Below are 21,491 nucleotides of genomic sequence, written 5' to 3'. Positions count from 1 at the left end.
CCCCTTCCCCAACTTGTGCTATTTCTCTCTCTCAAATGAATACATAAAGTCTTAAAACAAATCAAAACAAAAAGCTCCCATGGATGGCTGCATGCAGGCTAACATTCCCACTATTTTCTGGAAGGACAATTAGTTATTATGTATCATTGGGGCAGTCTGTTGGTTGTGGTTTTCATATGTGCTATTCATACTTGTTAAATATAAAGGGCAGCTTGTTTTGTTTTATCATTATTAATTTAGATTGTTGTACACTATCAGATGAACCTCACAGTGTTTTGTTGGCCCTCTTGGGGGAAATAAAAATATTTACATCACTTGCATTTTTGAAGCTACAGTTCTCTAATAACTATGCCTTAAGATGTGTGGCACTGTGGATTCTAACATGAAATAACCTCCTGCATGGAGGTTAAAGCAGGTTAAGGCAGAGGGTGGACATCCTCTCCACCCCTCCCCCAAATTATAGAGTATACATTTAGTGCTAATGCTAGAGTCAGACTGACTAGCTTGAATCATGGTCCCACCTAAATTGTTTTAGCCTCATTTTCTTTACAAAATGAAAAGAACAGAACCTACCTTAGGATTAATCATCATGCATGTACACTATTTCAACAATGCTCAATAAACAGGAACTAGAAGTTACCAGTGTTTGCAGAATCCTTAGAGTTTGCTAGGTATCATACAAAGTGCTTTATATATATTTACTAATTAATCCTCAGAAAATTCCACAAGGTAGGTATGACTATTATGCATGCCTTTAAAAAAAAAAAATTCAATTAGCCAACGTAACATAGTACATCATTAGGTTCAGATTTGCATGCTTTTTAGATGAGGAAAAGCCTGAGGCAGAGGACAGTTGGTCAGTAGCAAAATGGGGTTTGAACCCTGGAATCCAGACATATTGCTGGTAACTACCACACTACCTGGGAAGATAACAAGAATCATCCATTTCTTTACCAAATGGGTCATACAGTGAAATCAGAGCCAAGTGAATGGTCTCTATTCATTTGCAAATCACTTCTCTCCTCACCTGCTGTGGCATCTGGATGGGCAGTGTCTTACTCCCAAATCCCTGGCATTTAGCTCAGCTCTTGCTCCATGAGTGGCATTTAACTCAGCTCTTGCTCCATGAGTGGCCAAGTCAAGGCCTTCCCTCATTGACCTTTTCAATCACCATGCTGATGATGCTATCTAAATATTGTTCTGTCCGGGAACACCACCTGGACAGAAGTCATCCTAGATTCCACTTTGACCCCAGTGCTCCTCGAGGTGAACATTGTTAAAATTTCATGAAGTTAAGCCTCCTCCAGATGGACATCATCCTCTTGAACATCTGGAAAATGTCATTTTCTACTACTATTTCTTCTTCTTTTTTTTATATTTATTTTTTATTTATTTTCAGCACAACAGTATTCATTATTTTTGCACCACCACCCAGTGCTCCATGCAATCCGTGCCCTCTATAATACCCACCACCTGGTACCCCAACCTTCCACCCCCTGCCCCTTCAAAACCCTTAGATTGTTTTTCTACTACTATTTCTTAAAATTCATGGAGCTCACTGATGATAGCTTTTTAGTCTTGAAATGAACCTCAGTGATATCTTACAAGAGAGGAAATAGGGATCCAAAGCTGTGATGTTACTGTCTGGAGCTTAGTCAGGGGTAGACAACAGACTGGATCCCAGGACTCCCCACACTGTCCCATGTACTTTTCAATTTGCATATAGTAGGAGAAGCTGGGTATTACAGAACTTACAAGATGGACTTTGCTTATATGTCACATAACATTTGGGCTGAAGCTAAAAAATCCAAATAAATATTCATATATTGCTTTTTTAACTAATAGAAACCGTGGCTTTATAAGTTTATTTTGGGACTTCTCTAAGGACATTTATAGAATGCTCATGGGCAACAAAATCATGATACTATCAACGAAGGCACTTGGTGATATCTTAGTGAAAGTTCTGTACAATCGGTCTTTTGTTTTGCACACCATAAACCAAGTAAGTATTCTGCAAAAGATTAAAAACATCTAAAATATTCAAAAGTGTATTATTTGTGGAAATTTCTAGGCACCCATGAAGCAAACCGATAGTGCTTTGGATAAACTCAACTGACTCCACTAATGGAAAGCTTAGAAAAGAAGGTTTGAGTAAGGTTTGAATCAAGATCCATTAAAATATTACTTTAACAGTTGAGCCATTTGTGAAATTGGATTTTCAAACAAATGACTGCACCATATTTTGAAATGAGGGACTTTCAGGTTTACTTAGAAAGGAAGAAATTTGTGAATTTAGGGGAAAGATATTTTCTCAATGACTCTACTGATAGTAGTCAAAGATACCAATGATGATCAATTAATCAATATCAGGCAATTACTAGGTATATGACCCAGATACAACCTGTCAGTCCTTCAGGGCTACCTCTGTCCTTTGTACCTAGATTCAGTATGGAAATAATCTCACTCTTAAAGCGTTTGTAGCCTATAAACTAACTGTAGGTAGGGACACTGCCTGTTTAAATTTTTTTTTTTTAAGTGGTAAGACCAATGTCACATATGAAATGAGTGGCAGATCCGGTACTAGAACTAAGATTCTTTGATTCCAAGATCTGTGGAAATAAAGAGAAATCAACCAAATGAGGAGCGCAAGGCTGTTTTTGCTGAACCTGATACTGCAAAAGAATCCTTCACCATCACCTCTGTTTCTACAGAGACTCAAAGACAGGCATGGGAGTGGGAAAGCATTTTAGTGGGAAACAAAGAAGGCTTTGGGTAGGTCCTTACTGGAGACCAGAGGCACCGGGAAGATGCAGGGAGGATCCTTCAAAGCTGAGTAACCTGTAAGATTGGGTGGGGCACATATTTGGCTTTCTCTGGTTGGTCTTTCTTTGGAAGTGAGGATGAAAATTAGCAAAGCTGTCAGTTATTAATCAAGCCCTGGCTATTTTGGGCTGATGGTTACAGGATTTGTTTGCTGTACTAGCTGCTAGAGATAGTGGTCTCATTTCCCCCAGGTCTAACTTATAAGTAGCAGATTGGATTCCTGAGCTGGTTATTGGGGGTCATGGATTGGTTTCTCAGGCTGGTTGCTGTGGATTATGGATCAGAATTCATATGGGTTTAGGTGAGTTGTTTTTATATTTGGTTGGTCATATGTGTATATATATTTGCACATTATATATATATATATATATATATATATATATATATATATATATATAATGATGATAATCTCATCCTTAGAGTACATGTAGCCTGTGAGCCTCCATGAGCAGGGGCCATCAGCCTCTTTAACTTTTAATTTTGATTTCCTTCCAGGTGAAGTGAATTGTTCCATGTCACATAGGGAGTAAGTGGCAGATCCAGGATTAGGACTCAGATCCTCTCAGTTCTGTGGAAATCAACAGAGATCCGGCAGATGAGAAAAGCAAAGGCCACGTATCCCGCACTTTCGATGGCAAGGGAGTCCGCCCGAAAACCTTAGTTGTGGGTGATAGATATATCATTTGTATCCTCAGCCTGTCAGTCAGTCCTCTTCCTTCTAAGTTGTGGTGGCAAAGCTTCGATAAACAACCAGATAGAAAAAGGACGGTCAGCTTTACGCACCGCAGAGTCTCTGCTGTGATTACTCAACACTGACATTTCAGCACAAAAGCAACCCTGACAATATGTAAACAAGTGGATTTGGCTGTGTTCCAACAAAACTTTATTTATAAAAACAGGGAGCAGGCTTGATGTGGCCATAGGGCTGCACTTTGCAGACCCCTGTTCCACAGTAAAGAGTGCACAAAACCAACAAATGTGCATTTGACAGCTGCCTCCTGTGTGGTGACTCATTTCCTTCAGTCCTGTTTTCACGCTATTGAAGCCGTGATCATTGTGGTCTAGCTTCTGAGTGGCTCCTATTCAAGAAGCATAGTTCAACAACCAAAAAAATTTTTAAAAGTTCCATTATTTTTTCCTTCCTCTCAAAGGATGTTATGTGGTACCCATTTAATAGCTAAAGTGATTGTTCTCATAATGGTTTTTTTTTGTCCCTTTCCCCCTATAGCCCATACTACCTTTTTAGAACCTCTTATTTATCAAATCCACCCCCTGGCCCCAAAAGAAACACTGTCATGCATAGTGAATCAGCACAGGGAACCATCTTTCTTTGAATACATGACAAGAGCTGGTAAGAGCAATTCTGTTAAATTGATATGAATCCTGGCACTGCCACTTACTAGTCTGTGACCTTGGTCTGTCCTTAGCCTGGTCCCCTTACGTTTGCAACATGGCTGCCACAATTCTAGGCATCATGCATTGAGGAGCAAAGTATATATTCAGAAGAAGCAGAGGTCATTTCCTCTTTGTACCCTCTTAAAAGTGAAGAACCATCTCCCAGAAGCTTCCAGGCTGACTCATCCTCATATCCCATGGGCCCAAATGCAACACATACTCATATCTAAGTCCATTTGGATAAGGGAATGGGACCTTCCTGACTGGCTTAGATTAGAGTAGATTAGATTAAGCTGGAGTCACCTGCTGAGACTGGGCGTCTGTGGCCTTGTGGAGGAGGGAGGATGAGAAGGGGTGAAGCCGAGTTTCTGCGGGAAAGACGAAGGAGAGGGGTCAGTTCTGAGAAGCCAGCTACCTGTATCTTCAGGTGGAGGGCAGGTGGGGAGAGCCTAGGAGGAGCTCATCTCTAGGTTTTTAAAGTTCCTCAAAGCAGAAACAGTCAAGGATTCCTTTTTGTGGCAGACAGAAGGCTTGGGTTGCTGATGGAGAGCTGACTCCCATCTTCCTCGGACACATCACGTATGAGGCCACTGTGGATAACAACATTGTCAGATGGGCAAAACTGGTCTGCCTGTCTTCTCTCCTGCCCAATTGGTTGTTGGCTTTCACTCTTTCCCCCAGTCTCACCGTCTTGGGACCGAGGACCTTGCATGCTTGGCCATGAACTCACCAGAGGGAACGCTGGTCAGGGAGAGGGTAAGACCTGGGGATGAATCCTGACTCTGCCACTTAATCGTCTATGACCTTGGGCATGTGGTTTACCAGCAATGAAGATTATTAGTTACCCAATCTGTGATGAGGGAAGATGTCTGCCTTCCTAACTCATGTCATTGCTGTGAGGATTAAATAGAATTTTTTACTGCTTATGGGAGACAGGCACTAAATGTATGCATTTTTTTTACTTTGCTAATTAAACCTGTCTACTCATTGTCCCCTGAAGGCATTTACATGTTTTGTGATTTTCTACCCTCACATGCAGCTCACACCCTTTCTACCTCTTACTCTTACACTCCACCCATTTGCAATGCCTTTCCCTCTCTTCTCCACCTCGGATCTTAACTGCTGTCTGAAGACAAGCTTGACTCACATTGCCTGTGAAGCCCCCTGGTCCCTTCCAGACCCGGGTTCCCATTCTCTGAAGGAGCCATCAGGGGTCTATGGCACCACTGGAGAAGCCCTCATGGTGCGGAAGGGTGTCCCAGAAGGTCTGCACTGCCCAGGAGATAAGCAGTCCTCAAGGTCCTCCGAGAAGAGGAAGTAGGGGGCTGTCAGCTCTGGGATTGGGGTTATGCAAAATAATGGAGTAGAAGCCCAGGGCTAGACAGAGAGAAATGACACTGGGAACTTTTGGCTAGAGTCCTTTTCTTCTGCATGTCACTTTTTTTTTTTTTTAATGGATAAATTATACATGTTATTTGAACATTGGTTTTCTTTTTTTCTTTTCTTTTATTTCTTTTCAGTGTTCCAGAATTCATTGTTTATGTACCACACCCAGTGCTCCATGATATGTGCCCTTCATAATAACCACCACTAGTTTTTTCATCTCCAAATTGCGTTCCATACCCATGTCTTCTTCCAACTTAGCCTTCATGAAAATGTTAATTCCAGAAAGCCCAGCACCTGTATTTTATTTTTGATTCACAGTTATATCCAGCTTATAGGTACTATCTGAATCTTAGGAGGCACAAAATACACTTGTTGTAAATGAAGTGAGTGTAACATAAGGAAACATAGATGTGAATGTTTGTAAACTTCACTATGTCACAAGTGGTATGCATTTGCCCACTACCTCCAAGAGCTTAGCATATACCTCTGAACACTCATGCAGTTTATGTTAGCTGATAGCCACATATCCTGTATGGAGTGTGTAGTCTCCTATGGCAGGAGAATGGGTGTTTTGTGTGAGGCCAACCCCTGTACATCTTGCCTTCAGGTTGCCTAACACCTAAAAGATAGATATCATGCATGCCTCTGTCTGCCTCCTCTACATTTGGGGAAGACGTTGCTGAGCCTGGACATGGCCTCCACATCCCTGATTAAAGCCATTTTTATAGGCGGCTGCTACCAATGGATCAGAATTGATCCAAATTCAACCTAACTCGAGGCCTATTTGCTACCTTAGGCTTAATTCAAGCACTCTCTCTTTTTGCTTGTTTATTTATTTTCCTGAAGATCTCCATTGATGGAATCTCCAGTCTTCTTTCGTTGATTATCTCTTTGTTTGCTTAGCCATCAGGAAGGTCCTATCCAAATACAATCTCTCCTGCTATAAAAACAGGGCTGTCCTTATCTTTCAACCCACGCAAATATCTCAAAGAAATATGATTTGGTTTTGCTCCTAGGAAATAAGAGAAATATCAAAGGGGAAATGAATCAATCCACTGTAGTATGACAACTGTGAAATCTATCATAAGAAATTTATTATAAGAATGCCCCTGTACACACAAAGGCCATATCTAGAACACCAGATTCCCTGTTTGGTGCACTGCCACATTTCTGTGATATGCTGTACTTAACCACACTTTTTATTTTTTAAAGCCACTTTGCAAACATTTCCTAATTGACTTACTGCCTTGGAGCCAGTCTAGAACACAGCAATAAGGGTGATTAAAAGACCAGAAGAACTGATTTATGATGAACAATGAAGAATAGAATATGATCTGAAGTTGGCCAAACAGAGATCCAGAGGCGGACGGCCCAACCACCTTTAGTTAACTCGCAGAGCGTGGAGAGACAAATTATTTCACTTGGCAGTTTGAGGCTTCAAAAGAACAAGTTGATTTTTTTTTTTTTTTAATGAAGAAAAATTCAGTCAAGCAGATTGATTCTTGAGGCCTATGGGCTGTCCCTGAAAGTGGACTCAAGGTTGCTGCAGGACCAAGGTTGAGAGCAGAGAATGATGTTCTGCCATGTTCAGGAAATAAACCAAAGTCTTCTTCTACCCCTCTGCTCCCTTCCTTCTCTCTCCCATGGTACATCTGCTTCTAATATATGATTTTGGGAGACTTCACTGTCTAGGAATAAACTGAGAATCTGCAACATTCAACTTGCAAGAAAAAGTACAACCTGGTTCACTGTGCAGGAGGCTCCCTGTCAAAGAGATTCTCTATTGATCACAGGTGCCAAATTGGGCATTTTGTTATGATTTGTTCTTCGAGGTTTTTAGAGGTAACTCTTCTCAGGTTTGTGAAAATGTAGAGTAATCAAATCAACAAAATAGCTCACAGATTCTTTTTTTTTAAATTATGTTATGTTAGTCACTATAAAATACATCATTAGTTTTTGATGCATTGTTTCAAGATTCATTGTTTATGCACCACACCCAGTGCTCCTTGCAATACTTGCCCTCCTTAATACCTACCACCAGGCTCACTTAACCCCTCACTCCCCTCCCCTCCAAAACGCTCAGTTTGTCTCAGAGTCCAGAGTCTCTCATGGTTCATCTTCCCCTCTAATTTCCCCCAATTCACTTTTCTTTCCTTCTCCTAATATCCCCCATGTTATTCCTTATGTTCCACAAATAAGTAAAACCATATAATTGATTGTCTCTGCTTGACTTATTTCACTCAGCATAATCTCTTCCAGTCCCATCATCCATGCTGATGCAAAAGTTCTGTATTCATCCTTTCTGATGGCTGAGTAATATTCCATTGTATATATGGACCACATCTTCTTCATCTGTTCATCTGTTGAAGGGCATCTTGGTTCTTTCCACAGTTTGGCTATTGTGGACATTGCTGCTATAACCATTGGGGTGCATATGGCCCTTCTTTTCACTGCATCTGTATCTTTGGGGTAAATACCCAGTAGTGCAATTGCTTATGGATTCTTATGTTTCAAAAATGGGTTTTGGTTCAATTTTTATTTATTATTTAAGAATATACATTTCTCACTGGGTGCCTGGGTGGCTCAGTGGGTTAAAGCCTCTGCCTTCGGCTCAGGTCATGATCCCAAGGTCCTGGGATTGAGCCCCACATCAATCTCTCTGCTCGGCAGGGAGCCTGCTTCCCCCTTCTCTCTCTGCCTGCCTCTCTGCCTACTTGTGATCTCTGTCTGTCAAATAAATAAATAAAATCTTAAAAAAATATATACGTCTCTCAACTAAAGATAAATTACATTTCTTACCTCCAAATCGTTCATCAATTTGTGAGTGCATTTACCTAAAATCATTAAGTGAGTAATTACTATGTATACCTTATACTTTAACTAGTTGGTAAAGAGAAAATTGTGTGTGTGTTTTGTTTTTGTTTTTTGTTTGTTTCTTAGCAGCTCTCTCCTCCCTAAGAATAGGAACACATTAGAATAAAGATCCTGAGATGCTCATGCTCCAGGCAGAGACTGGTGAACACAACGCCCTGGGGCCAAAACCGTGATCAGGTGGGCTCCTGCTCTGAAGTTTCTGTTGTTAGGTAACATCTGCTCACAGCCTAGTTGGGCGTCTTGTAGACTGATTTTTTTTGTTGTTTTGTTTTTTTTAATGAAGCTCTATGCAAATTTGCCTTCTATCCTTGTTTATGCAGCAGCTGCACTGACCAACCTGTAAGCATCCTTGGCTTGCCCAAACCGAGAAACAAATAGTATATGCACCGAAGAACAGGGCTAACAGTTTCTAATTCATTCTCCTTAAGCCTTTGCTAAAAGCAGTAGCCAGGGAGAAGACAAGTTAACGGCTGCCTTCTGGGACTGAAATTAACCCAAGTACCACCGAGGCTGGTAGGACAATGGAGCCAACCTCTTTGGCCTTCAGAATGAAGTCACCTCACCTGGGGAGAGAGAAAAGGTTAAAAGAAATAGAAGGTATGACCCTTGTCTGTAAAGAGCTAATGCTAAGACTAAAGGGGCAAGGGGTCCCAAACTCTTCCTTATTACTATTATGTGGCTGAATTCTCATCTTTGTAAGGAGCCCTGGGACTCTGGTCAGGGAGGAATTCTGGGGCTTAGGGCTGTGTGGGGAATGGTGCTGCCTGCCCATGACCCTAGTGGAAGTCAATGATACTGACTCAGACAGAGTTGAACTTGAGAACCATTGGAAAAATGAACACTTTCAAATCCCAAAGCACAGAATCTGCAAAATGGGTTTATTTGATGGAATTGATAGGTTTGAAGGCTGAAGGTTCAGAAGAGAACCTGAAGACCCACAGGTGAGAAGAGAGCCTCTGAAAAGAGCTGTGGTCATGACTGTAAGTGGAGTTTGCTGTGGGGGTAGTGAGGGAGAAGGGCAGGAGACAGGCATGCACACACCTGATTTGGGTGCAAAGCCTCAACACTACCATGTTGGATAACTCCAGGGAGTCCTATTCATTGTGTTCTAAGGGAATGGTACCCCTATTATTGGGAGGGGGTATGCCGAAGCACTGAAAAGATGGTGACAGGGTTACAGGGGTGCAGAGGGAGAGACACAGCTATTCAGAAGTGTTTGGGAAGAATGTTGGAGGAGATAACATCCAAGCTAATTCATGGTGATGCAGAACTAACTAAAAGGAGAGAGAGAGACACACACACAAATGTCAGGCAGAGGAAAAAGCAGCTGGGGATGTAAGGACATCTGAGAGAGCAGGTTGTCCTGGGCAAGGCCTGTAGAACAACAGAAGGGAACACTCAGGTGTAGTAGTAGGAGTGGAACAGAGGAGGCAGGGCAGAGGTGACCTCCCCTATGGAGATCATAGTAGGGTTTGGGCTTTGTTTGTTGTCATGGGAAAGCCGTTGCAGAGTGATATAGGAAGCCATGGCCAGTGGTATAGAGGACAGATCTGGGTGAAACCAGGGGCAGGGGACCAGTTAGGAGGCTGTTGAAATAACCCAGCCAGGCAGCAATGAGGGTCTGGAAAAAAACCATCAGGGACAGGACCTCTGCTCTCTCCTTCATGCTTTTGCCTGTGTCCGTCTCCTTTCAGCTGAATCAGATTGAGCGTCTTTCACATTTTTGCCATCCAGGCCACTCCTGGCTAGCATGGAAATACCTAGAAATATTTTATTCTTAACTTGCTTGGGCATAGAGGTTGGCAAGTACCTAGAACCACAGAGCCTGGCACATCCTTCATCATCTGGCAAAATGACTCTGCCTTAGGAAGAACAGCGGCCACATCATGACTCTTTTTGTATTTCTAACAAACAGTTCTCCTTTAGTGGGGTTGATGAATTTGAGAAAATTTCGGAGTAGTATGGAAAGGTTATGCGGAACATATAACATATCCCGCAGGTTGAGAACCAGATAGATTTTAAGTCAGAGACTCTAATCATGTGTGATATTACAGGGAGCGAGACACAAAAAAATATTATGGCAGGTCCCAAGCACAATACCCACCACAATCTTCTGAGTTTACAGCTCTCCCACCAGATACCTAATATATAAGATTGCCGTGCAATGCTATAAAAGGACTTACACAGTCTATTCTGAAAAACTGATACTTCAATAAAGAAGATAAGTGGAGAAACCAGGATATAAGAAAACATATAAAAAACCTTTAGAAGGTCAATGAAGCCTGGGGAGATAAAATTCAATAGTTCAGGGACAGAAACAAAATGGAGTTTTCTTTGTTTTAGATAGAGAATACAAGGCGCTATTTGAGGTTATAGCTGTAGTTGGACTAGTCCCTTGAAAGAGTGCAATTTAACAAGCCAGCTAGGAATCTGATACCATCCGCATAAAGGGAACGGATAACTTCTGCTGGCTTTTCTCCATGATGGGAAATGTTCCACCGGCAAGGAACTTTGGAGGACATGGAAAATGTTTTGTCTTGTTTTGGGTGGTGGTTACAAGGGGCTGGGGTACATTTAGCAAAACTCATCGAGCTGAACATTTAATATGGATACATTTTATTGAGATCAGTACACCAATAAAAATAATACAAATAATAAAAAGAAGCTGAAAAGGAGAAGAAATAGTTTGTCACTGTCTCAGTGGCAAATTAATGGCACTGGCTAGTGGGGCAAGTGATATTTGGAGTGCTTAGGACCTTAGGAGGGCAAACCTAGCCCAACCAGACCAATTGCTTGGAGGAGGGCCAAATTCATTTTATGAAGCAAGGGAGCTGAGGTCATCTACAAGCAGTGCATAGGCTGGCTAGACTGCAGGCACTATTATACCTTTGCTTCTCAGGCTATGTACAAAGCTAATTAGGTCTCTGTGAATTTGGAAGCCAGTGTAGGGATAGCTAATAGGTTTCATTTCCTCTCATCTGTGAATCACACACAGAATCCTGGGCTAATGAGGACTCCAAGATCTCCTCCATGTCTGAAGAGGAGAATCAGCATTGATGAGTGACAGCTGTTGAGGGTGTAGTCGGGTGGATTGAAGGTGTGTGTGCCAAGTATTTACTAACCACTTCTTGCCTAATTCTTTGAAGGGAGAGTGGGAGTTCGTTTCTTAAGGCCGCTAGGAAATTTCTCCAGTTGTAGGAGTAGTGACTATGGTGATGCTGGGAATGTTCAGGCACATTGGGTCTTCAGATTAGATTCTATGTCTTTCAGAAGTTTTGGAAGGTGAAGCTGGCTTGAGAGAGCCAAACAGCAGGACTGAAGCACCAGCCTGAAGGGGCTGGGCAGGAGTTGAATCCAGGTCCATGAAAAGTCAGAGAGAATGGGGGAAGAATAAGTGAGTGTTGACTAGTTTTGGAGATGGCTCTGGTGGTCATATAACCCCAGAGGTTTTGTGGGAGATGCCACTGTTTCCCACATTGTGCTCCTGAGAGCACGGAGGCCCTGATAGTCCTCAGACAAGAGGGAGTTTTGTTCTCAAGTCACCAGTGTGTGGAAGTCTGGAAAGAAAGGACCTGTGAGTGTTTTGGTGGGATGGTATTGATTAGTACCATCTTTAATTTGGACCATCAATAAAAAGCCCTGGATTATTGAATTCTGGCTCCTTCAACCATTTTTTCCTTCCTTGAGGACAGATGTGGTGCCAAGACCTGAGGTCTAGTAGTCAGATATGAGGGAAGGACAGAGAAGGGGGTGAATGCAGAGATTTGTAGGGATCCAGAAGGGAAATACCCACTTTGGGCACTATCTCCTGCACTGTTGGCCATCTTATTTCTCCAACAGCTCATCATCTTTTCTAGATCCAGGGTTTTTGTTTGTTTGTTTGTTTGTTTTTTGTTTTTTTTAAGATTTTTATTTATTTATTTGATAGAGAGAGATCACAAGTAGGCAGAGAGGCAGGCAGAGAGAGAGGGGGAAGCAGGCTCTCCGCTGAGCAGAGAGCCCGATGTGGGGCTCGATTCCAGGACCCTGAGATCATGACCTGAGCTGAAGGCAGAGGCTTAAATCACTGAGCCACCCAGGCGCCCCTTTTTTGTTTTGTTTTGTTTTGTTTTTAAAGGCAGGCTATAACTACTGTAAAGTGCATGGTGTGTGCTAATCTTTGTTGCTCAGCAGGATGATTTTTATATGTGTATGCAGCCTGTAAACACAGGACAAATCAAGTTCCCCACTCCCAGTCTCGATGGGTTTCTTCTGTGACTCTTTCTAGTCTGTAACATCCTCTTATGGACTAGTCATAGGGTGACCAATGGTCACAGTTTGCCTGGAGCTGAGGGGTGGCTGGCATGAAAAATTTTCAGTGCTCACAATACTTTCTGATGTGAATAATAAACACATTGACTAACTAACTTGCAAAGAATACTTGCCTTTATTGTAGTTTCTTCAAATTCATAGAAATTAGGTAGGAAATAAATTCCAAGCACATCTATGATCAAGCGGGGGTTGGTGATCATTCCATTTACTTAAAATGATTTCAGGTATTGTGTCAGTGACTAGGTAAAGAACTTAACTATTTGATTTTTATGCTAACTCTACATGGTACCAGAATCATACCCCATTTAGTAGTTGAGAAAATTGAGGTGCAGAAACGTTAAATAACTAGTACGTGCCAAAGTCAGAATTTGAACCCAGACATCTAGCCCCAGAACCTGCTTTCTCAACTACTTCACTCTTTGCCTCTTGCAGAAATGTGTAAAATCTTATCAGGTGGGGATTCAGCCTCAAGTCTCCTTAAAGAGAATATTGAAATCTGAGTGGTTTCTGTAAATTCAGAAAATCAGTGCTTTCCCACCTACCCGAAGGTTATGAATGAGCAAAGATTCTAAAGTGGTGTGTACTCATGAAGAAGTAAGGAATCTCTTTGGTAATATAATGGTCCAGCCATTCCATGGTCTCTAGCTAAAGTTCTACTATAACTTGTTCCATGATCTTGATGGCCTCTGATTTTCCATGGAGTTCTCTAAGGTTGAAAAACTATGATTGCCCAAGAGTTAAAGTACTTATTGAGTGTGTCCTGTGGTTTGAATAGCTGGGTGTTCTGAAGGACGTAACAGAGACAGAAAATGGAGATCTCAATTTTATTAGCAGAGTGAAAATGATTGTTTCCCACATTGTTTTCCTGAGAAAAGAGGCCTTGGTAGCCCTCAGACGGGAGGGAGTTTTGTCCCCAAGTCACTGGCAAGTGGGGGTCTGGAGTGAAAGGACCTGTGAGTGTTTTAGTGGAGTGGAGTTAATCAGTACCATCTTTAACTGAATTGTTTTCCACATAAACCAAAGGCCAAAGGTGAAGTGGGCAGATAACACAAATAATTGCTTTATTTCAAGGGTGAGTCATTTCTAGCTTGAGGCACTAGATTCACATTTCAGTTTGAATTCATCACATTCCTCTAGTTACCCCTGCCTTAGCAAAGAGATTAATTTCTATCCTGGTGGGCTTGTGTGGTGAACCCATTAGACAAGATGTTTCAAGTTTTAATAATGAAGGCAGATGAAGATCTGTGAAGAATCACAGTTTTAAAGGACTGTGACTTAAATGTAGAGCCCAGTGAAATCAGAATTCATCTAAAAAATCTGCATTCATACCTGCTTTGTCTGTATCTCTCTCTCCTTAGCTCTTTTTGTTCTCTCTCAATTTTTCTGCCCTGTCTGACTCCTCTGTACCTCCTGCTCCTTTCTTTCCCCTTAAAGATTTTATTTATTTATTTGACAGAGAGAGAGATCACAGGTAGGCAGAGAGGCAGGCAGAGAGAGAGGGGACAGCAGGCTCCCCGCTGAGCAGAGGGCCCGATGCAGGGCTTGATCCCAGGACCCTGAGATCATGACCTGAGCAGAAGGCAGAGGTTGAACCCAGTGAGACACCCAGGTGTCCCCATCCTGCTTTTTTCAATTCCTTCCATATGCTTCCTGCTTGCCTACATTCACTAATGGGTCTGGTGTATATTGGAGTCGTGGAACTCTAGATATGAACAGCAACCTCTGTGTTTTTTCCTCGTGGACACCTGGCCCAGGGAAGGGATTTGAAGCAGAGTTGGAGTGGGAAAGTGGTTCTTGCAATTTACTGCTCAATATTCTTATTTTCCAGAAATATTTAAAGACATTATTTTTTCTTGCTGTAAAGCATTATATGGAGTTGTGAAATGTGTTTAAAAATAAAGAAAACTATAAATAAAAAATAAAAATCAACTGCTATCTCTTCATTCACATATAGCCACCATTAATAATTTCAGTATGTTTCATTTCACTCTCTTTTCCGTTCAGATCAACAGACATTATATATATTTCAAAGAAATAGAATTGTATTTTAGAGGTACATTGGAATCATATTTTGTTTTGTTTTGTTTTGTTTTTAGAGAAGGGAAGAGAGAGAGAGAAGAGGAGCGGAGAATGAACAGGAGAGGGGCCGAGGGAAAGGGAGAAAGAAAACCTCAAGCAGGCTCCACACCCCACATAGAGCCTGACATGGGCACTGATCTTATGACCCTGAGATCATGACATGAGCCAAAATTAAGAGTTGGACCCTAGCTGACTAAGCTACCCAGGTGCCCCTGGAATCCTCTTTTTTTTATGTGTAATCTTCTCTTATTAGCATTGTCTCATGGCATTAACTATTACTGAAAATATGACTTCTAGTAAGGCCATATTACTATAATCTATAGTTATACCATAATTTGTTTAACCGTTTTTGGAACTTACTGAATAAAGATTCCTGTTTTTGATTTAAAAGCAGGGGAGTGAGACATTTTATATGTCCCAAGCGGGAGACCTGGGGGCTCTCTGGTAATCCTGAGTTGTTTTTTGTTGCAAGCTCTCAACTGATTTCCCCCCTGTGGATCAGAGAGTCTCCCAAGGAAGAACCAAAGATATTCTGTACCTTGATTGTATTGACTTAATTACTACCTTTGTCTAGAGACTTCCTTTGCTTCCTCCCCTGGTCCCATAGAACATAGGGTAGAGAATACACTTCATTCTTTGCCTCCTCAACTTGCTACCAGTCTCATCTTAAAAACCAATTGCCTGATGGCTAGTGATGATGAACATTACTATAGACTCTGAAAAACAACCTGAGGATTTTGAAGGGGGGGTGGTGGGAGGTTGGGGAAACCAGGTGGTGGGTATTAGGGAGGGCATGGATTGCATGGAGCCTTGGGTGTGGTGCAAAAACAATGAATACCATTACGTTGAAAAGAAATAAAAACAAACAAACAAACAAACAAACAAAACAACAATTGCCTGGGGCACCTGAGTGGCTCAGTTAGTTAAGCCACTGCCTTCAGCTCAGGTTATGATCCCAGAGTCCCAGGATCCAGTTCTGCAGCTCCCAGCTCCGCGGGGAGTCTGCTTCTCCCTCTGACCTTCTCCCCTGTCATGCTCTCTCTCACTCTCTCTCAAATAAACAAATAAAAACTTAAACACACACATACTCACACACACACACACACACACACACACACACACAAACCAATTGCTTGCTTATGCTGCCTGCCTTGCATACAATATCCACACAACTGGCTTTGTTCAAAATCCTGTGGAAGCAGAGAAACAGTGCCTGTTGGCACATGCCAAGCATTGCCAGAGGGGACAAAAAAGAAACTTGTCCATTGTCTGCAGAACAACACTTTACAGTTTAGAAATCCTTGCCTGCCCGGGAAAGATAGAGAGAATGTCTTTGAGATCCATGCAGACTCACTCACAGTGTTAGAATCACAAATTAGTCTCAGTTTTTGAATTTTTTTTTCCTCCATTACAAAAATGAGGCAGTATATGTAGCATAGATTTTGATGGCAAACAGCTCTCTGCTTGAATTACACCTGTGCCTCAACTTGTAGTGGGATTTGGAGTAGATAATCCGTGTAAATCATCTGAGCCTCGGTTTCCTCATGTATGATTTCAGAACAATAAGGATTAAAAGACATCATAGAGCTGAAGAGTTCAATGTGCTTTTTGGAACATCAAAGTCATCGTTAGATGGTGGCAAGGACCATCATTTGTTCTCCCTGTCCTGTCCTGCTTCTCTATGTTCAATGTCAATGTGTAACTTTGCAGTGAATAGTAGAAAGTAAAATTAAAATGATAGCCATGAAATGATTCCTTATGTAGGTACTGAAGACAAAGCATGCTTAGGGTTAGATTAAAGAATGAGAGTCTTTGATCGTTAGAACTTGACAAGGGAGCTTGGGCATCAAGTTTGATTGTGAACATCTTACCAAACCATCTTAACGTATTTAGTTTTCTTTCTCCAGATGCTTATAGGCCTGTGAAACTCTGCGGGTACTGACTTCAAGGGCCTATGTCCTACACTCTGAACTTCCTGGACAATGGCCCATTTCTGAGAAGTTGCACAATCAATCTTCCTGGTCCCAGGTGGCTCCATGGGCTGCCTGTTGGCTTTGGAAGCTGATGGGAGCTGTCACGTTCACTCACTCAGACTGACATGACCTTCATTGCTCACCTGCGGGTGTTCTTTGTGAGCTAAGTCTGGACGGCCCCAGTGTAGAAAAGATGTTCTGTGCCATGGAGAACAATTTAGAATAATATCTGCTCATAAACATGGCCGTTCCCTCAAAGTGATGCATTAGCAGGCTGGCGGCTGCTCTGTACTGTTCTCTCAGGCTGAACGGCAGCGACATCTGAATCACCTTCCAGAAGCACCTTGGGGCAATTTGCTAATTATTTTTATGATGCCAGGTCAGCAATAAAGGTGGCTTTCCTGCTTCTCTCTCCACAGCCGTGTGACAGGAGAGACCATTTTTCAAACCCGAGTTTAAGCACCCAGCCTGCCAGGTGATGGAGGCCCTGAACGTTGGCTGCCTTGCTCTGCACCCCTGTCCCATTGCTTTTCCTTGTCTCAGGCCTGATTTTCTGTCCTTATTGAAGCTGAAGGCATATTTGTTTTCCAGGGCTTCCACGATAAGATGCCGCAAACTTGAGTGGCTGAAAGCAACACAGATATATTCTTTCGCAGTTCTGGAGGCTGGAAGTTCCAGATCAAAGTGTCAGCAGGGCCACGTCTGCTTGGATGGCCCTAGGGGAGAAGCTTCCCAATGCTTTTCTCTTGGCTTCTTGTGTTGCTGGCGATCCTTGAAGTTCTGTGACTTACAGCCTCATTATTCCCATCTGTCTCTATTGTCACATGGCATTTCCCTCGTGTGTCTCTACTTTTTTTTTTTTTTTTCTTAGAGTCGGGGAGGGGCAGAGGGAGAGGGAGAGAGAGAATCTCAACCACGAGCAGGCTCCATGCTCAGAGTGGAGCCTAACCCAGGACTCGATCTCACAACTCTGAGATCATGACCTGAGCCAAAATTCAGAGCCATATGCTTAACTGAATGAGCCACCCAGGCACCTCACCTATCTCAACTCTTCTTATAAGGACACCAGTCATACTGGATGAAGGGTCTGCCCTACTACAGTCTAACCTCATGTTAACTAATTTCTTCAGCAAAGACCCTAATTCTAAACAAGGTCACATTATAGGGTACTAGGGATTAGGGTTTCAATATATCTTTACAGGGGCCACAATGAAAACTATAACAGAGAGTACCTAAGAGTATTTCATTTATTAAAGTTTGGGGCATAATAATGGGATACGTAATGAACTGTCAAGCCTGAAATTGTGAGAGGATGCTTTTTAAGTCTTTGCTTTGTAGGTAGGAAGAGTAGCTCAGTTCCAAGCTTACACTTGCACACATGTGTTTATGAACATGTCCTCTGCGAGCTACGTTTGTTTGGGTGCACACAACTCTCTCATTATCCTAACAAGATCATAGTGTTCTAATGAATAATAAAAAAAAGACCTCCTACTTCCTTTCTGGATGGGACCATTTGCTGGGGGCTATCTCCTTTTTGTGGCACCTCTACTGTGACAAAACCCAGTTTCCAGCCTGGAGGAAAAAAATGTACAGGGTCATATTAAATTACCAAAGAAGAGTTAAAACTCTGGAGTTCGTCTTTTCAGGAAGGGCTGAACTCTTTTAACTAAACAGGGCAACTTTGAAATGTAATGGAAACCTGCAAGCTATAATAAAATGTGAAACCCTCTATTCCTTTTAGTTATTTCATGAAAGGCTGGGCATTTCTGTGGTGACTTTCATCTCACGTGCCTCAAATGCCACGCTAATTTTTACAAATTATGCTGTCTATGGGGATTCTATATTCTGTTCACATTTCTTCTCAATTTCCAAAACCTTTGGAGGTTCAATCCCCTCGGAGGTCCAGGTTGAAGGGCTCTGTGCAGTAATGACTCTGCTTTAATGATTTTTTAGGATTTTGAGGATTCTTATTCCTCATTTTTATCATAAGGAAATACTTGGCGTTATAGTAAGGAATACAGATTTGAAATTAGCTATGTGAATGAGCCTCAGTTTTCTCAACTGGAAAAGGAAGCATTTGAGATTACAACTTACAAGGTTCTCTTCCTCATCTAAACTTCCAGGAGTCTATGGTTTCTGGTGACTTTTCTAAATTGCTTCAAAGTGTTGATCAGGAAGTTAATCATGCTTTTAGAGAACCGTCTGTGACTTGGCATTCCACTCAGTTCTGCTGACAAAAATCTTCTGTTGCATGAAAGATTTTCCCCGTATTCGACCTGCTTGTTCTTCAGGCTTGTCAATGCCGGTAGCACAGCAGTGACCTTGCAAAGGTAACAGCCACTTTGCATTTTTTCTGCAAGCATTCCTGTTCCCTAAAGGCTGTCCCAAAGATTATTGATGAAGGCTATGTCCCATTGTGATCCCTAATATTTAGGGAGCTCTTTATACTTTTCACAGTGAATTCATGAACATCCATTTATTCAATCCCCACAATAGTCTAGAGGTAGGCTAGATTGGCATTGTTATCCTCATTTAAAGACTGAAGAAACCAAGGAACAGCAAGTTGGTATCACCTTCCCAAGGTCACAGAGGAAAGCAGTGGCAGAGGAGGGCTGGAATACACACTTCTCTGGCTTCCAGTTCAAATTCTTTCCACTCCATTACATTTGAATTGAAATGTACAGATGCAGAAAGGAAAAAAAAATTAACATATATACCTACTATGTGCTAGAAACTGTCCAAGACAGTATTCAAACCATCATCTTTTTGAGTCCACAGCCCAAATTCTCCCCATTAACTAGTATTTCTTCCTTGATGACTGGAAATAAATTTTTTTTTTTAAGATTTTATTTATTTATTTGACAGAGAGAAATCACAAGTAGATGGAGAGGCAGGCAGAGAGAGAGAGAGGGAAGCAGGCTCCCTGCTGAGCAGAGAGCCCGATGCGGGACTCGATCCCAGGACCCTGAGATCATGACCTGAGCCGAAGGCAGCGGCTTTACCCACTGAGCCACCCAGGCGCCCTGGAAATAAATTTTAAACATCAAGTGCCATTATATAAAATAAATCAAATTAGTTTGGTTTTATTAACATTTTGAGCACTCCCAATTGTGATGGGCTATTATGATTAGAGACACAACTAACCCTGGGTTAGGTCAGTCTCCTGGTGATCTCCAGGGACAGTCGAGGGGAAGGGAGTGGGGACACAGGGAAGCTGTAGCAGGAATGTATTGTTTCTCTCTGGGAGATTCCATCTGAAGATGTGAGGATCCAGGAATGTCCTGGCTTACCCAAATGGGTGATGTGATGTCAGAGGTACCAGGGAATCCTTGTATATACTCTAATGTCCTCCTCCCCTGGTGGCTGGACCCACAACTTTATCTCTAGAGACTGACCTCATGGAAGTATTACCAAATAACTGTAATAATGCCTGCCTTACTTTCCTTCTTTGCTGTTGTGAAGATCAAATGAGATAACATATATGACTGTGCTGCGGAAAAGCAGTCAACTGATCATAGTAAGAAAACATAGCATTTTTATTAGGGAATGAGCATGGAATGTAAGAACTGCTCTATCATTTACTAGTTCTGGGTTCTTGGGCTAGGGCCTTATCTTGTTGGGTTCCAATTTTCTCATCTTGCCTAATGATCATTCTGAGGATTCAATGAATTGGTCTTATTAGTTGCCAGGCCCATCACACTTGTCAGAATGGCTAAAATTAAGTACACAAGAAACGAATGTTGGCAAGATGTGGAGAAAAAGGAACCTTCATGCACTGTTGGTGGGAATGTAAACTGGTACAGCCACTGTAGAAAACAATGTAGAGGTTCCTTAAAAAATAGGAAATAGAACTACTCTATGATTCAGTAATCACACTGCTCCCCAAATACAAAAACACTAATTCAAATGATACATGAACTCCTATGTTTATTGCAGCATTATTTCCAATAGCCTAACTACGGAAGCAGCCCAAGAGTCCATTGACTGATGAATGGATACAGAAGATGTGGTATACTATTTGGCCATAAAAATGGGAGTGGGATTTTGCCATTCATGGCAACATGGATGGTCTAGAGATTATAATGTTTAGGAAAATAAGCCCATCAGAGAAACACAAATACCATATGATCTCACTCATATGTGGAATTTAAGAAGCAAAACAAATGAGAAAACAAAAAAAGAGGGAGACAAACCAAGAAACAGACTCTTAACCATAGAGAATAATTGATGGTTACCAGAAAGGGGGAGAAGGTGGAAATAGAAGATAGGGATTAAGGAATGCACTTATTGTGACCAAAAAAAAAAAAAAAAAGTGATAAAAGAGATAAAAGAAAGTTGCCAAGCTCAGTGCCTGATCTTTTCTATGGTCACTCCTCACTAAGAAGCTCCCCTTTCTTCTCTTTTGGCTTAATGACTTGATTCCTGTTAAGTGTTCTGGGGGAAAAAAAAAAAAAAAAAACTTTTTTTTTTTTTTTTTAAAATCTTTAGGAATATAAGATCTGCAAGCATAGCAGTGTTTTTAAAAAACAAATTTTCAAAGTGATTTCCTCACATCAAGTTTTGATAGAACGTTGCGTAGTTCTTCCTTAGTAATATACTGTGCCTAAAGACTCTCTCTTCCTTCTGGGAACTCTCCTCCCTCTCTCCAGG

The 21,491-nt window shown here is 41.7% G+C and overlaps 1 long non-coding RNA gene across 1 annotated transcript; it reads left to right on the top strand.

Annotated features, from left to right (window-relative positions):
• Positions 1-415: 415 nt before the first annotated feature.
• LOC131825965 (uncharacterized) lies at positions 416-12,336 on the top strand. The gene is made up of 3 exons (XR_009351383.1): positions 416-3,124; positions 4,900-4,974; positions 6,817-12,336. It is a non-coding gene; the product is annotated as an uncharacterized LOC131825965 (long non-coding RNA).
• The last annotated feature ends 9,155 nt before the right edge of the window (positions 12,337-21,491 follow it).

The sequence above is a fragment of the Mustela lutreola genome, chromosome 1, assembly GCF_030435805.1.
Source record: "Mustela lutreola isolate mMusLut2 chromosome 1, mMusLut2.pri, whole genome shotgun sequence".
NCBI classification, from domain to species: domain Eukaryota; kingdom Metazoa; phylum Chordata; class Mammalia; order Carnivora; family Mustelidae; genus Mustela; species Mustela lutreola.
The sequence above is the reverse complement of the archived record's forward strand: the minus strand, read 5'-3'. Positions and strand labels throughout refer to the sequence as shown.